The sequence below is a fragment of the Suricata suricatta genome, chromosome 1, assembly GCF_006229205.1.
Source record: "Suricata suricatta isolate VVHF042 chromosome 1, meerkat_22Aug2017_6uvM2_HiC, whole genome shotgun sequence".
In the NCBI taxonomy this organism is placed as follows: domain Eukaryota; kingdom Metazoa; phylum Chordata; class Mammalia; order Carnivora; family Herpestidae; genus Suricata; species Suricata suricatta.
In genome coordinates, this window is record NC_043700.1 from 126,012,939 (window position 1) to 126,028,553 (window position 15,615).

General features: G+C 37.6%; 1 protein-coding gene across 3 annotated transcripts in view; it reads right to left on the bottom strand.

Annotated features, from left to right (window-relative positions):
- Nucleotides 1–2,903: 2,903 nt before the first annotated feature.
- Nucleotides 2,904–15,615, bottom strand: part of AFF1 (AF4/FMR2 family member 1) — a 211,735-nt gene continuing 199,023 nt past the window's right edge. The window contains exons 21-24 of one of the 3 annotated variants that reach the window (XR_003910457.1): nucleotides 14,915–15,004; nucleotides 14,425–14,613; nucleotides 4,116–4,219; nucleotides 2,904–3,109 (exon numbers count right to left, since the gene is read on the bottom strand). The gene's annotated coding sequence lies outside the window, so the exon portion shown is untranslated. The remainder of the gene's footprint in view (nucleotides 3,110–4,115; nucleotides 4,220–14,424; nucleotides 14,614–14,914; nucleotides 15,005–15,615) is intronic. The other 2 variants (XR_003910450.1, XR_003910455.1) reach the window with 2 other exon arrangements.

The following is a 15,615-nucleotide window of genomic DNA, read 5'->3' on the forward strand; positions in this document are numbered from 1 at the left end:
GGCTAGAGATTGCTTAAGATCTTTTTTAAAAATTTAACATTCACATTCTTTGTGAAATGATCATCACAACCAGTTAACACATCCATCATCTCAGTTACCTGTGTGTGTCCAGGGAGAATACTTAAGGGCCACTCTTAGCAAATTTCAAGTATACAACACTTATTGTTACTCTTGATAGTTATACTGTGTACGGTTCTAGTTAATATAACTTTTCTCTCAACAGTTTGAAGTTATTATTCCACTATTATCTGGTTTCATTTGTAATTTTAACTCAACTGCCACCCTTCCCTTCTTACAGGATCCCATTTTACTTTTCTGCTGTTAAGATCTTTTCATCTGGTCTGATCTATAGTTTCATTAAAATGCATCTAGATTATCCATCATGTAGCTTTCTACTCAGAAAGATTCAACTATGGACTCTTTTTGAATACCACTTTTTCTGGGACTTTACACAGAGGTGAAATGGAAATGAAATAATTTGCTGTTAAACCATTGAATCTCTAATTTCACTGCTGTGTTTTTCATTTCCAAAAGTATTATTTCATTCCTTTTTTAGATAGGCTTGGCCTAAAGCTTTTTGATTCTTTTGCTAATTCTTTTGTTTCTTTGAGCATTTTAAACACAGTTAACTTTATATCCTGTGGCTGGTAATTCTAATATCTGAAGTTTTGGGGGGGGTTTAAATCTGTTTATCATCTCTGGATTTTTCCTTATGGTGTCATTCTGTGTGTGGCAAATGCTTTCTGGAATTAACCTGTGGGAATCTAGAGGTTTTAAATCTAATGTAGGCCAGGAACTGCCCCTGGGACACTTAAGCTCTCTTCAAGGTTCCAGGCCTAATATGGGGTACTCAGGTTTGTCTCCTCCCTTACTGGTCATCCAAGGCTTCGTCTCCCGATCCGAGTGCTGATAAGGGCATTTTCCCTCTGGGCAACCAAGGCTTTTCTGTTTACTTACCATTCCTGCTCATAGGAAGTTTCCCTGGTTTTCTGAGAATCTAGTAAGCATTTAAAAGTTTTTACTTTATTTTGTCCAAGCACTAACAGTAATGGGAGAGCCCTTTAGAGGGTGCCTTACTGGCTCAGTCAGTAGAGCATGTGACTTTTGATCTCAAGGTTGAGTTCAAGGCCCAGGTTGGGTCTAGGACTTATTTAATAAAGTATTCTATTAAAAAATATGTATCTAGTCTTTGTAACCCCCACAAGTAGAATGTGGCCACTGCGATTCTACAGCCAAAGAAAAGGGCACAGCTTTTTCTTGGTACTCATTTACCCTTCTCTTATTACTACTAGAGCCCTTGGTAAAATCTGTTGAATGTCTTAGTAGAGTTTAACAGACTGAGCTTTTTATTCCCATATATTTGTCATACCTGTTCTTTTGTGAATAAATATTAGTTTATAAAGAATAATTCATGATAAGTAACATTACTTAGACACATCTATGCCATCACTTGTCTTAAGTTTATCAGTTATTTTATACACACCAGATCCTTAAGTTAACTTGATGTTATAAATCCCTTCATAAATGTGACTCCAGAGTACTGGTGTTCATTCAGAAAATAATTACATTCTGCCTGAAACTTGCAAGTTTCTTTAGGTTTCTGGCCTCTAGCCAAAAGTAATAAAATTTTTACTTGACCATAAATTCCCTGATTTCCCCCCATTCATCTGCAAACAATGATCTTTTTTCCTGTCTGGAAACCAGAGCTCAGGACTGAAAGATACAGTGGCTATTTGTGTTACAGTCTAACAGTGCTCTAGGTTTCCTTCCACTTGTTTCATTTCTCAGTACCTAGTCTAGTGCAGTCAGTCAGTATGTTTTTGGGATCCAGCTTTTTTGGAGGTACAATTTATAGAAAACTCACTGTTTACAATCCATGATTTAGTAAGTTTAGAGCTGTGCCAATACCACCACAATCCAGATTTAAACATTTTCATTCCCCACCCTCCAATTCTCATGAGGCCTTCTTGCAGTCCATCTCACTTATCCCCAGACAACCACTAAGATTGGTTTCTATCTATAAATATATGTAGGTGAAATCATATTCTATATGGTGATTTTGCATCTGACTTTTTACTTAGTACATATTTTTTGAGGTTCACCTCAAAAATCAATCTGTACTGTAGCATTTTTACTGCATATGTCACATGTTGTTTATCCATTCGCCCTCTGGACATCTGGACTGTTTCCAAATTTTGGCTGTTATTTCTGAACTTTTGACAGCAGCATTACACATAACAGAAGTAACACCAGTCACCAAAGTAGTAATTAGTAAAAGCTTATTGGACACACACTGGAAGCATTCAAACCAAACCATGGAATGAGGCTCAGGGGTATATTATTATCAAACAGCTTATGTAATAAAGCAGTGCCTGTTTATTCTTCACAGTGATTAGAATATTAGAATTTTCTTAAATGAAAGGGAATTGGTCATTGGTTACCTCAAATCAACTCTGGGAAACATTTCAAATTTTGCTTATGAACTTTAGAAGCATTAGCAAGAAATGACCTAGGTCAAGTTAGTCTTGACCAAGCTAAGCTTAATTAATTATTGTTTATTTTGCATAATTAGACTGGTCGCCACTTGTTTAACAGTTCACCCCATTTTGGCAATTTTCTTAGCAGGCTGAGTATTACTAACCGGTATAGCATTATTCTCAGTTACCACCGTTGATGTAGTCAGGTCGAAGAAGCCTGTGGTCAGTATTTCCATCCAGTTGAGTCATCAGCCTAGAGGGCCATCTAGTCACTGTCTTCATCACTTATGTGGTTATTGTTGATCTCATCCAGTTGTCTGATGATAATTGGCATGTGAGTGGCTGCTGACAGACATTTAAAACCCTCAAGAGTATACTGTGCACTGGAGAGGTGAGCATGAGGCCCATAAGAACACCACCAAGGACTGAAAAATTCCCCACAGCAGAGAGAACCACTGAGGGTAAAATGAAACCCATTTATTTCCATAGGCACAACATGACATATTAGCATGCACATCCTCATGATTACTTAGAGCTTCCTTATGTTCATCCTGTCATGTTTTAGGTGAGCCTTTACTCAAATTAGGCCTCTATATAATGTGAGCAAACAGGTAATTTAATGAGATGCAGGTCTGTGGAAACAAAAGAAAAACCAAAGATTAATAGTTTCAGCAAATTATAAACTTAGTTTTTGAGTTTGGAGAGCGGTCAGTTGAGTTCGGAACATCTGGGAGTCAGTGGCAATCTGACAGATTTTTCTGGTTTGCAGTGTCGTGTGTACATATGAGTTGCTGTGATTTCTCTGAGGTTCGTGTCTAGTTGTCCAGCTTTAGTTTGCATGGCTTCGGGAAAAGAGCAGTTTTGGTTTCACAGTGATTCTTAGTCAAAAGAGTGGGAGGAAACTGGAGGTGTTTGGAGAGTTCTATCCAAATATTGGAGCAAATAAAAGAATTCAGGATCCAGTGTAGTTTTTGGTAGAAAACCTCAAAGGCAAACAGCATTAGAATTCAGTGTCCACAAAGATGTAGTACTGAAATGTAATTTATCTCATCACTCCCATTATGACCAGCGATCACCACAGTAAGACTAATTTGTTTGCAAGTTAAATCTAATTTCAGTGAAGTTGGCCTGATTACACAAGTACATCGAGAATAGTGATTGACCATATAGACTCTTTTAAATCTGCTTTGCGAGGACTTTTCATAATGAATCTCAGACTAGACTTTCAAAAGCTTGAGGCTAGGAAGCCAAGCCTAGGACTTACCCAACTGTCCTCTTACAAAGAGAACAGATTCTTATTGAACTAATTAAATATTCTTATTTTTCATGGCAGTATATCTAGTGGTATAAGAGTTTCCAAATTCAGACATCAGGTGAGGAGAAAGGGATAAATACTGCAACCTTTGTTGCAAACATACACTTTGCCAACTTGCTGTAAGTTGTGGAGAGCTGAAGAGAGTTGCAGCAAAAGGGGTCCTTTAAATCTGGAAAACATTAAAGAACCGGCAGCATTCTAAACGAAGTCATAAAAATTGTAATCATTTTCATAAGTTCATTTAGTTGTAATTCTTGTTTTGTGTCTCTTTGGGTAAGCAGCTTTATGAATCAATTTTCTATTAGAGCTTTAGAAATTCTTACCCAGTTGAGTGTTATGAAGTTGTCAGAAGCCTGCATTTTGGAGTACTTGTCAAGGTCTTTTACATAAATTTCTTTCAAAATGAAGCATTTTTGCAGGAACACTTCTGCAAAACCATCAGAGTAAAACAACTATCTGTAAATGTCAAAAGACTTAAAAAAAAGCCACTTAAAAAGGGTCTAGCGAGAGTTCTATATACAACCCCAAAATGATACAACTGACATGTAAAATTTGGTTATTTTTGTGAAATATATTTTAAGATAATAGTTGACATTATGACTAATAACACTATACCAGGACATACTTGAAATTCTTAAAAAATTTATAATTTCTTATTATCTTAACTATACATATCTCTGAAATATGATCTAAGAAGGTTAAACAAATATTATTCGATGTTTCCCAAATAAGCCTAAATACTTCTTTTACTTTCAGAATTTGTTTGAGAGAAGTTTGTCAAATATGTAAAAAGATTTAAAACATTTGATCAGATAGGATCATCAGTCACTGTGAGATAATACTTAGTTATCCATTCAACCAAAGTGGCAAAAGATCAAAGTTGAAAATGCAAAAGAATCAAAGTTGAAAAAACAAAACAAAAATAACCGTAGCTTTTTTAATAGAGAAAATGCCAGTATTTTCTAAGTGACCAAACACTTGATAAAGACTTGAACCACAAATTATTCTCATAAGACACAATCTGTTTTGTAGGCAAATTACATTAATAGCAAAAAAACCCACAAACAAACCCAACTTTGTTTATAATTTCTTATTAAGAGCAGACGAGTAATCTAAGGAAAAAACTTGGTTGTTTTAACAGAGGAAACTAAAATTTAATTTTGCATAAGTATACTTCTGATATTAAAAGTCTTTTAAAAATTTGTTTTAATGTTTACTTTTGAAGAGGAGGGAGAGAGAATGAGCAGGGGAGGGTGAGAGGGAGACACAGAATCTGAAGCAGGCTCCAAGCTCTGAGCTAGCTGTCAGCACAGAGCCTGATGTGGGGGTCAGATCCACAATGGGTGAGATCATGACCTGAGCTGAAGTTGGACACTTATCTGAGTCACCCAGGCGCCCCAATATTAAAAGTTTTTTTTAAAACAAGCCCATTCAAAGCTTGATCACATATAAAATTCCTTTCTCAAGATTCCCTTTTCACAAACCCTCTGTAAGTATCCAGTTAGGTTTTGTCCTTTTTCCTTATTCTGGAGCAATCATTTTAGGACACACACAAAAAAAGTAAATACTTTTTTTAATTTTTACTAAAAACAAGAAAAAAACCGTAAAAGTCCTTTATTTCTTATTTTAAAAAACCACATTTCTTTACCTACTTTTCATATGCAGTAGTAGTCTTTTTAGCCCTATTTATTTCTAGTAGCTTTAATTATATATATTAGAATTCTTAATTGTTAGGATCTTTAATTCCTAGATGAAAACTAATAAAGTAAGTGTGGATTGGCAAATTTATAAATATATTTTACAATTTCTAAAGTATTATTCCTTATAGTAAATTTTTCAGTGTGGCATGAATCATATTAATGGACCCAAGTAGCTTTTATCTCTGTAGAAAATTTAAAAAGCCAAAGTAGATAAACATTAAATGCTAAATATGAATTTGGAAGTAATTTAGATATTCAATGAACATCCATTATTCCGTTGAAGTTCATATAAACTTTATTACTTTAAACAATTATGCTTGGGTTAGACCTCAAACTAAATTTTTTGGCAATTTTGAAGACATACCTGCTTTTATTAAACCAGCACATTTAAATTAGCTTGTATTTATCAAGGATTATCTCAGATGATAAACACTTGGGTTAGTTTCTATACTCCTGAGAGTATCTTGATAAAACACTTCTCTTTAAATAGAGCTCTTTACATTTTGGTAATACCATCTAGAAGGAGAAAAATGTCACCTGTCTGTAACATACATAGACCTACATCAACATACAGACCTCCAAAAAGATCTTAGACCTTTTTTTTTTTTTAATTGTAGCTTCATCTCAGGTACAAAAGTTAAGAGAATTGTTGCCAAACTGTTTCTGGCAGATGGACTAAATTGAGTACCTGCTTAGATGGCCAAATACTTTTTATTTGTGTGCTGTGAGGACTTTTTCAGAGCTTTTTGGAGTCATTTTTTTCTTTTAGGAGCTTCTACATGTCATTTAAAGAATGCATTCCATGGTCACTGAAAGGTTTGGAATCTTCTAAGAGTGCTTAAGGTGGACCTATCTAAGTTAAAGCTTCCCCAAAGTGGCCACTACAACTTCAGAAGATCAGCCATTTTCCAAAAAGGCACAAGAGCCTCATCTATAGGCCAGATGGAACTCATTTTTGCCTTTAATGTCTTAACTGTCAGAGTCCCTGTTTTCCAACAACTGTTTCAAAATACAGGGAATCACGTTCCACCCTCACCCCCACTCTTTGAACAGAATAGAGGGACGAACCAAGAAGCTTCAACAAGCAAAGTGCAGGTGTGCACAATGAAGTTGGAGAGCTCAAAACACGGAGAACAGAGCTCTGATCTCCGAGAGACTTCCCTTCAAATTCCAAGGTCAGCAAGAAAGCAGTGATACGGGTTCGGGCACCTGTTTGGTCACTGGCCTTGGAGACATTCAGGGTCTTCTTTGGATCCTACTTCTTTTGTCAAAAGTTCAGAAGTAACAGAAGTAAAACCAGTCAATCACCATAGTGGTTAATTAGTGAAAGTTTGTTATGTACACACCAGAAACACTCAAACCAAAATGTGGAATGAGACTCAGGAGAGTATTTGTTATCAAGCAGCTTTTACAGTGAGAAAGCAGTAACTTTATTCTTCACACTGTTAGAATCTATTAGTATTTTCTTAAATGATGGGGCATTGGTCGTTGTGTTACTTCATACCAACTTTGGAAACTGTCCAAGTTTTTCTTATGATTTTCAGAGGCATAAACAATAAATGACCTAGGTCAAATTAGTCTTGCGAAGTAAGCTAAATCAAATTTATATGACTAAATTGGTTTTGTCTGTTTGGAGAATTTTCAAGGCTGGTCTCCATTTGTTTTTTACTACTGCCATGAATGTTCATGAGCATGTCTTATCGTAAGCTTGTTTTCATTTATCTTCATAGGTTCATACAAGTGGAATTGCTGGGCTGTGTGGTAACGATTTTTAAGAAACTACGAACCTTCTTCACAGCGGCTGTACTATATTATATTCCCATCAGCACACTACGAGTTTCCTGATTTCTTTTCATCCTTTCCAACACTGTGTATTGTCTTCTTTGATTGTAGCCATTCTGCTGGGTGTGAAGTTGTACCTCCATGTGGTTCAATTCATGAATTTCTTTCCTAAGGGAAATGGTTGCTCTCTAGTGGTGCATTCTGCACATTACACATGGGAAAGGGGCACTAATGAGAAGCCTAAAGCTAAAACTTGTTAAAATTCATTCATTTCATGTTGTGTCTGCATTGCTTAGCACAGAGTGCAATTTGAGGCCCAGGTTCAAAATGTTTTCCTCGTTACCACTATTAATAATCTTCAAGAGCTAGCTGGTTGGCTGTGGCTTTTACTTAATCCCCAGAGGTACATTATAGTCAAAACCCTATACGCTTTTCTGCTTCAGATCTCCTCCAATTTATGCACACAGATCTCTCGGTGTACAGGTTTACACCTGTGGGGTGGCTAATACCTATGAATAAGGGGAGGAAGAGGCCAGAGACGGTTTTGTTGACCCAAACCTACCACATTCTTTCAAGACAGCCAGAGAAGTAACTAATTCTTAACTAGTGGAATGAATGTAAATTCTTTTTAATGGATTGCACACAAATGGAATGTCTGGTGGCTCCTTGGTATTTTCAGGTAACACTTTGTAAATATGCCTGTAGAGAGTTGTAAAGTTTTAGGAGAATGGGTCTCAGCTGACCTAGGCTTCTGGGCTCTGCTGAAAGGAGAGAGCTCCATGCACATTAAAAATAGCAAAGACATTGAGCCAAGGAAAGAACCCAGCCCAGGGATTTACTTAACTTACAGGAATGTATATTTGGTAAGTAATGAAAGATGTAGCGTCAGGAAATTAAGGAAGTAGAACCAAACATTTAATGGTTTAATGTAAGAACCTACAAGTTTTGCTTTATTGCAACAGGGTATCTTTTTTTAAAGTGTCCATATGTGAAATTCTCCTAACTTCCTGGTAACTAACAATGCGTTTGACTATCCTTACCTATCCATTAAATGATCATGGATATTCATCAGTTGTGTAAAAATGCACAAAAACACATACGCATACGCAAATGCCTGCACACAGAACGGCAGAGAAGAGAGGAGCCTCCGCATGGCTGATTAACGTCCCCGTCAAGTGGAAACACATCTGCGTGTGACATTTTTGTACACAGTAATTCTACTCCATAGTCCGATCCACTTATGTTCCCATCTGAGGTGGATATAAGGGTATAAGAGTCAAGATAAAGTTTATCCAACTTTGGGTTAAGCACTGGATACGAAGGAGAATTAAAATATTCTGGGATTAATGTAATTAATATAGTTTTAAAACATATATTCGAACTTAAAAAGTGTTGCTATAATGAATATTGCTTTCCAGGAAATATATGGGGATTTTGATGAATCCAGTGATGCTGTCATCTTAGCCAAAACAAAGTCAGGAGATGCTGAAATTATTTAATAGGGACATATTTATTTCCTCTGCCTTTTGAAAATAGGTGTTTTAGAGCCAAGTCTGGTGAGTTATTTATATGGACAAAACTACCATATAAAGTGCATGAATGCTTGCCCATAGCTTTAAAGTGTTCTACATCTTTTCTGAGCAGTGCTGATGTGTACACCCCTCCCCCGAGATGATGATTTTTGTAGGACAGTGGTCATTTTATTGAGTTCTGTGTATCTCTAAATTTTAATCCATCACATGTAACATATCAGATGATTATTATTTCATAGACTTTAGGATAGCATGTATTTCAAAGTCATCAGTTTCTAAGCTAAAGTTTTTTATCTGGTCCCACTGCTCTACAACTTGGAGGACCCTGGGGGATTCACGCTGTTGCCAGTTTCAGTTATTTTGTATTTGATGGGATTTTAACCTTTGAAGTTACTTTGCATTGCATGACTTTAAAACCTTTGTTTTATGCTAGTTTCTTTAAAGGTTTATAACAAGTAGAATTTAGTGATATTTTTTAAATTATTAAATAATGCATGTCCTCATAAAAAGGAAAAAACCTATTTATTTCAGCAAGCACTAGCAGTGTACCTGTGTCCTGACTGGTGCTGGTAAATGGAGAAAACGTACAAGGCGCGTGTGAGGCAGCATCTGACTTGGGAAACCCCCCACCGCGCTGGTCCTGGTCTAGTGACTACATAGTCTCAGGACTTCCTTCTCAAGCTCCGTTACAGGTTTTTTTCTTTTTATTTATTTATTTTGAGAAAGTGAGAGCAGGGAAAGGGCAGAGAGAGGAAGAATCCCAAACAGGCTCCTAGCAGGGTCAGTGCAGAGCCCGACACAGGGCTCAAACTCATGGAACTGTGAGATCATGACCTGAGCCCAAATCAAGAGTTAGATGCTTAACCAACTGAGCCACCCAGGTGCCCCTCAAGCTCCATTTTATAAAACCTCTCTAATTCCTGCCCACAATCCAATTTTACTAATTGCCTTTAGTATAATCCAAAAGTGGTTAAGTGTTAAAAGAGTGTTATGATACTGGTGGTAGAGGACGTTAAAACAGCTTATTAAAAAAACAGCTCATAAAAGCCACGTTTCCTCTAGTTCATTCTCATAAACAAAATTCTTTATAATGAAGTCAGACAAATCAGTATCATAATTTGGATTTCACCTTCTGCGAGCTGCTTGACCATAAATTACTCATCTTTAAATTTTATCATCCGTAAAGCATGATAATACTAATTTGGAAGGTGGTTTTAAAAATACAAACTGGAAGGTAGACAGGACAAGTCAACACATGTTCTTCTCCCCTTCTCCATGTTTTCATTTTCTAGGTTTCTTGGGCTCTGAGGATGGGGAGGTATCATGGAGGTGGTAAATAAAAGGAAAAAGGCTGTGTGGCTCGATGTTGCTCTGGGGAATTCAGGACAAAAACATAGGCCCAAGAGGAGTGCTGTCCTTTGCCTAATAGATACCTGACTTACGCCATGCTGTCAAGCTTGAAATAACTCTGTCTGAACAGTGTAGCTACAGGGTCTGAACAGTTTTACAATAGCATCTATATTAAGACTGGCCAGAGGCAAGGACAATGGCGATTATCTGAATGGAAAGCTACCAGATCTGAAGTTATCTGTCACCTGGATGGAAGAGACATGCCATCTGGAAGACAGGCACCCTGACCTAAGCTTTGTGCTACACACATTCTGAAGCATGTCACTTTACACAAAGGAATCGCTCAGACTATTGAATGGATAGAATTAAACTTCATAGGGATAAGAACGCAGTCTTCCCTTGCTCTTCTGGCTTTATCTAAAATAAGCAAATTGTCAGGTTAATAGGATTATAATCAAGTGAGTCTGGGGACTGACCTGTGACAAATTTTAGATTTGATCTCTGTAGGCCATAGAGAAACCTATGGTGAAATTCATTCCATATATCCTCAAAACTGTGCCAATCTTTCACAGCTTCCAATTTATCTAGCATAAATGCTGTCTGCTTGGACAAGGAGTATGTTTTAAAGATTAATGGAGCTTCAAATGCTGGGTATCAATGATGTGTGCAGTTTCACTTAGGGGTTGATCATTGCCTCCTACAGGGTTGGAAAAAAAGAAATGGGAATTGTAAGCAGCTCATAGGTGATGCTTTTTGAGGTGTAAGCAATGGAGTATTATTAAGAAAACAATCCCATTTACAATTGCACCAAAAAGAATAAAATATCTAGGAATAAACTTAACCAAGAAGGTGAAAGAAAAGCCTATTCTCCAAAAAACTCATGAAAGAAACTGAAGACGACACAAAGAAATGGAGACACATTCCATGCCCATGGGTTGGAAGAACAAAAGTGTTTAAACGTCTATACCATTCAAAGCAATCTATAGATTTAATGCAATCCCTATCAATACACCAGCAGCATTTTTTTCACAGAACTAGAACAAACAATCCTAAAATTTGTATGGAATCACAAGAGATACTGAATAGCCCAGGCAATCTTGAAAAAGAAAAAATCTGGAGGGATCATAATTCCAGATTTCAAGTTATATTACAAAGTGGTAGTAATTAAAACAGTATGGTACTAGCATAAAAATACAGAGATCAATGGAATAGAAGAGGAAACCCAGAAATGAACCCACAACTTTATGGTCAATTAATCTTCGATAAAAGAGGAGTGAATATACAATGGGAAAAAGACAAGTCTCTTCAACATACGGTGTTGGGAGAACAGGACAGCAATATGCAGAAGAGAGTAAAACTGGGCCACTATCTTTCACCAAACACAACATGGATTAAAAAGCCAAATGTGAGACCTGAAATCATAAAAATTCTTGAAGAGAGCACAGGCAGTATTTTCTCTGATGTCAGCTGTAGCAACATTTTTCTAAGTAGGTCTCCTGAGGTCAAAGAAATAAAAACAAACTATTGACTACATAAAAAGTTTCTGCAATGCAAAATTAACAAAACTAAAAGTCAACCTATTCAGTGGGAGAAGATGCTAGCAAATTACGTGGCTGATAAAGGGTTAGTATCCAAAATACTAAAGAAATGATACAACTCAATACCCTAAAAATAATCCAATCTAAAACTGACCAGAAGACATGATCAGACATTTCTCCACAGACACTCAGATGGCCAACAGATACATGAAAAGTAGCTCAACATCACTTATCATCAGGGGAATGCAAATCAAAACCACAATGAGATATTACCTCACATTGCTCAGAATGGCTAAAATCAAACCCACAAGAAACAAGTGTTGGCAAGGATGTGGACAAAAAGGAACCTTCCAGCATGTTGGTGGAAATGCAAACTGGTGCAGCCACCCTGCAACACAGTATGGAGGTTCTCAAGAAAATTAAAAATAGAATACCCTATGATCCAGTAATCACACTACTGAGTATTTACCCAAAGGATACAAAAACACTAATTTAGAGGGATACATGCACTACTACATTTGTAGCACCATTATTTACAGTAGCCAAACTATAGTGGCACCTGGGTGGCTCAGTCTATTGTGTGTCTGACTCTTGATTTTGAGGTCATGGGATGGAGCCCAGCATAGAGCTCTGCACTGAGTGAAGTTTGCTTAAGATTCTCTCTCCCTCTCCCCCATCCATATGTGTACTCTCTCAAAAAAAACAAAACAAAAAACAAGAACCTAAAAATAGCCAAATTATGGAAGCAGCTCAAGTGCCTACCGATGAATGTATAAATACGTTATATACACAACAGATTACTATTCAGCTATAGAAAAGCATGAAATTCTGCCACCTGCAACATGGATAGAGCTAGAATATAATGTTAAACGAAGTGTTAGTCAGAAAAGACAAATACCTAATGATTTCACTCGTGGAATTTAAGAAACAAGCCCCCCAAAAAGGTGGCTGGAGGTGGTGGTAGAGAGATAAACCAAGAAACATACTCTAAACTATGAAGAAAAAACTAATGGTTATCAGAGGGTAAGTGTGGAGGGGAGGATTAAAGAGTATACATATCATAATGAAGAAAAAAAGGAAAAATGTATATACCCATCCACCATTGCTATGAGAACTTTATGGGAGAAGTAGGTTTGCCAACATCAAAAAATTTAAATTTGACTTAATCTTTTGACATAGACATTCCCCTTACAAAAATTTATCCTGTAAAAATACTTAGAGAGACTGCACAATGATGTGTATATCAAGATTCCTAAAAAAGAAAAGAAAGATCCCTCACTGCGGCTGTTCGTAACAGAAGAAGAGGGGGCTGGGGCTTCGGGGAGACTCGTACGCATAAGGCGAGAATGTTTACATAAAGGGAGATGTATCCTTATTACACAATATATTGCATCCAAAATAGGATTACCATTAAAACACTGATGTAAAGTGAAAAGGATCAGAATAGTCTCCAAATTTATGTTTAAAAATAATGTATAAGTGCACAATGAGTTCTGAAATACGATGCACCAAAATTAATGGCTGTTAGCTCTGGAGGGAAAGGGATGAAGTATGTTTGCCCTTGTGATTTTTGTTGTTGATTGTTAAATGTTTGTTTGGGGCATCTGGGTGGCTCAGTCGGTGCGGTGTCCAACTTCGGCTCAGGTCATGATCTCACATTCCGGGAGTTTGAATGGGCTCTGTGCTGACAGCTCAGAACCTGGAGCCGGCTTCAGATTTTATGTCTCCCCCTCTCTCTGCCCCTTCCCTGCTCAGTCCCTCTCTTGAAAAACAAACATCAAAAAATATTTTTTAAATCTGTTTAAAATAAAATGTTTATTTTGAGAGAAAAAGAGCACACAGTAGGCAGACAGTTGCAAGCAGGCTCTGCGCTGTCAGCATAGACGGCACTCAGAGACCGATGCAGGTCTCCATCCATGAACTGTGAGATTATGACCTGAGATTCAGATGCTTTAACCCAGTCACCCAGCCACCTCTGCCCTTGTGATTTTTGGTCTACATGCTTTTAAGTCATTTGACTTTTTATGTTTATTTTTGAGAAAGACAGAGTAAGAGCAGGGGAGCGGCACAGAGAAAGGGAGGCACAGAGTCCAAAGCAGGCTCCAAGCTCTGAGCTGTCAGCACAGAGCCCAACAGGGGCTCAAACTCCTGAATTGCGAGATCATGACCTGAGCTGAAGTCAGATGCTTAACCCACTGAGCCACCCAGGCGCCCCTCATTTGACTTTTTTTTTTTAATAGCCTTTGACTTTTTAAAATAGCCTATCTGTAGATGAGTTGAAAACAGGAATAAAAAAAAAATTCCAAAATAATTTACATGATTGGGAAGCTCTACAAAGCCACTCTAGCACATCACTCCGTGAAGATGCTTGTGAAGTCTTCAACTGCAATCCTGCGTGCTAAGTCCTACCTGCGGGAAGAGTTTCTTCAGAGACTGTAGGACAAAGATGGAAAAGCAGGGAATGGAATAGTTAAATGAAGACATTTTTCTAAGGCCCATGCAGTCAAATACAACTCATTTTTCACATCTAATTGTGTATGTACCTATAGAAAAATGTGTGTGCCTATGGCTGTATGTGTGTATTGTTGGCTTAGATGATCATTTATAGGAATACTCAGCAGTAGAGAGATACAAACCCATAATTGTTTCTGCCGCCTACACATGAAATACGGTAAATGAGATGTTCGGGCCAGGCCGGAGCTGCAGAGAAGGGTGATTTACAGCACTTACCCGGAGCAGGCACATGGTCTTTTGAAGCTAAAATAGAATTGTCTGTTTAGAAAGCATGCGAGGCCCAGCCTCCAGTCCGTTAGAAGGGCACACAGGTCTTTATTAGCAGAGTCTAGATGTCTCACTACAGCCTTGCTCTCGGCGGAGTGTGGTCTATACGGAAACCGCAAGCACTGGAAGAGTCCTGTTCTAAGACAGAACAGACTAGACGGGTACATTTATCTAAGCACAGCCAGAATAACAGCAGATAAAACTCTGATTATATTATGGTAAACACCCATTGGGCTTCAAAGTGGTTTGGAATGGCCTGGAGGGTTCTAAACACCTGGATGTCCTAAGTAAAAGTAGCCTGGATTGTGACAATTTACATTTCCAACAAACTCTGGCAAATCGTGAACAAATATCTATTTAAATAATTCAGGCTCCACAAGTGGCTGAATACTTGCTAATACAAAGACTAAGAAGGCCACAAAGGGAAATGACTACTTACCTCAGAGTTGTTGGTTTTAAATAACATTACAACGGCCTCTCAGGGTCTGGGAAGCAGCCCACACACACCTCAAGACACCAGAAGCAGAAACTGCAGAGACATTGGTAGAAGTTGGCCTACTTAAAACTCAACAAACTTTGTTTAAAGGGGCCCTAATAAAAACCAAAAAGCAAAAGATAATTTGGAGAGAAACCCTTATAACATGAGAGGTTAATATCATAAATACATAAATCAAAAGCAAAAAGATTAATAGCCTGAAGGGAAGTCATCTATTCCTTTTTCTGCTCAGCATCCCCTCTCCCCTCTCTCCCTTCCTTAACAGAACCCTTCCTAATGGTGAACTCATTATATGATTTGGGTGAAAACCTTCCCCATATCTCCGAATTGGACACTTGAACTGGATCTGGTCACATAACCCGTGTACTGCAAATGGCACTTGGTATGTGATGGCGATAAAAAACCACACGAATAAAATCTATTGAGAACAGAAGACATTATTTCCCACCTATCAAATTAGGTAACTTTTCCCTTTGCATTTTTTTAATGTTTATTTTTTGAGAGAGAGAGAGAGAGACAGCACGAGGGAGACAGAGAATCCAAAGTAGGCTCCAGGCTCTGAGCTGTCAGCACAGAGCATGACAAGGGGCTCAAACCCATGAACCACAAGATCATGACCTGAGCCGAAGGTGGACGCTTAACCA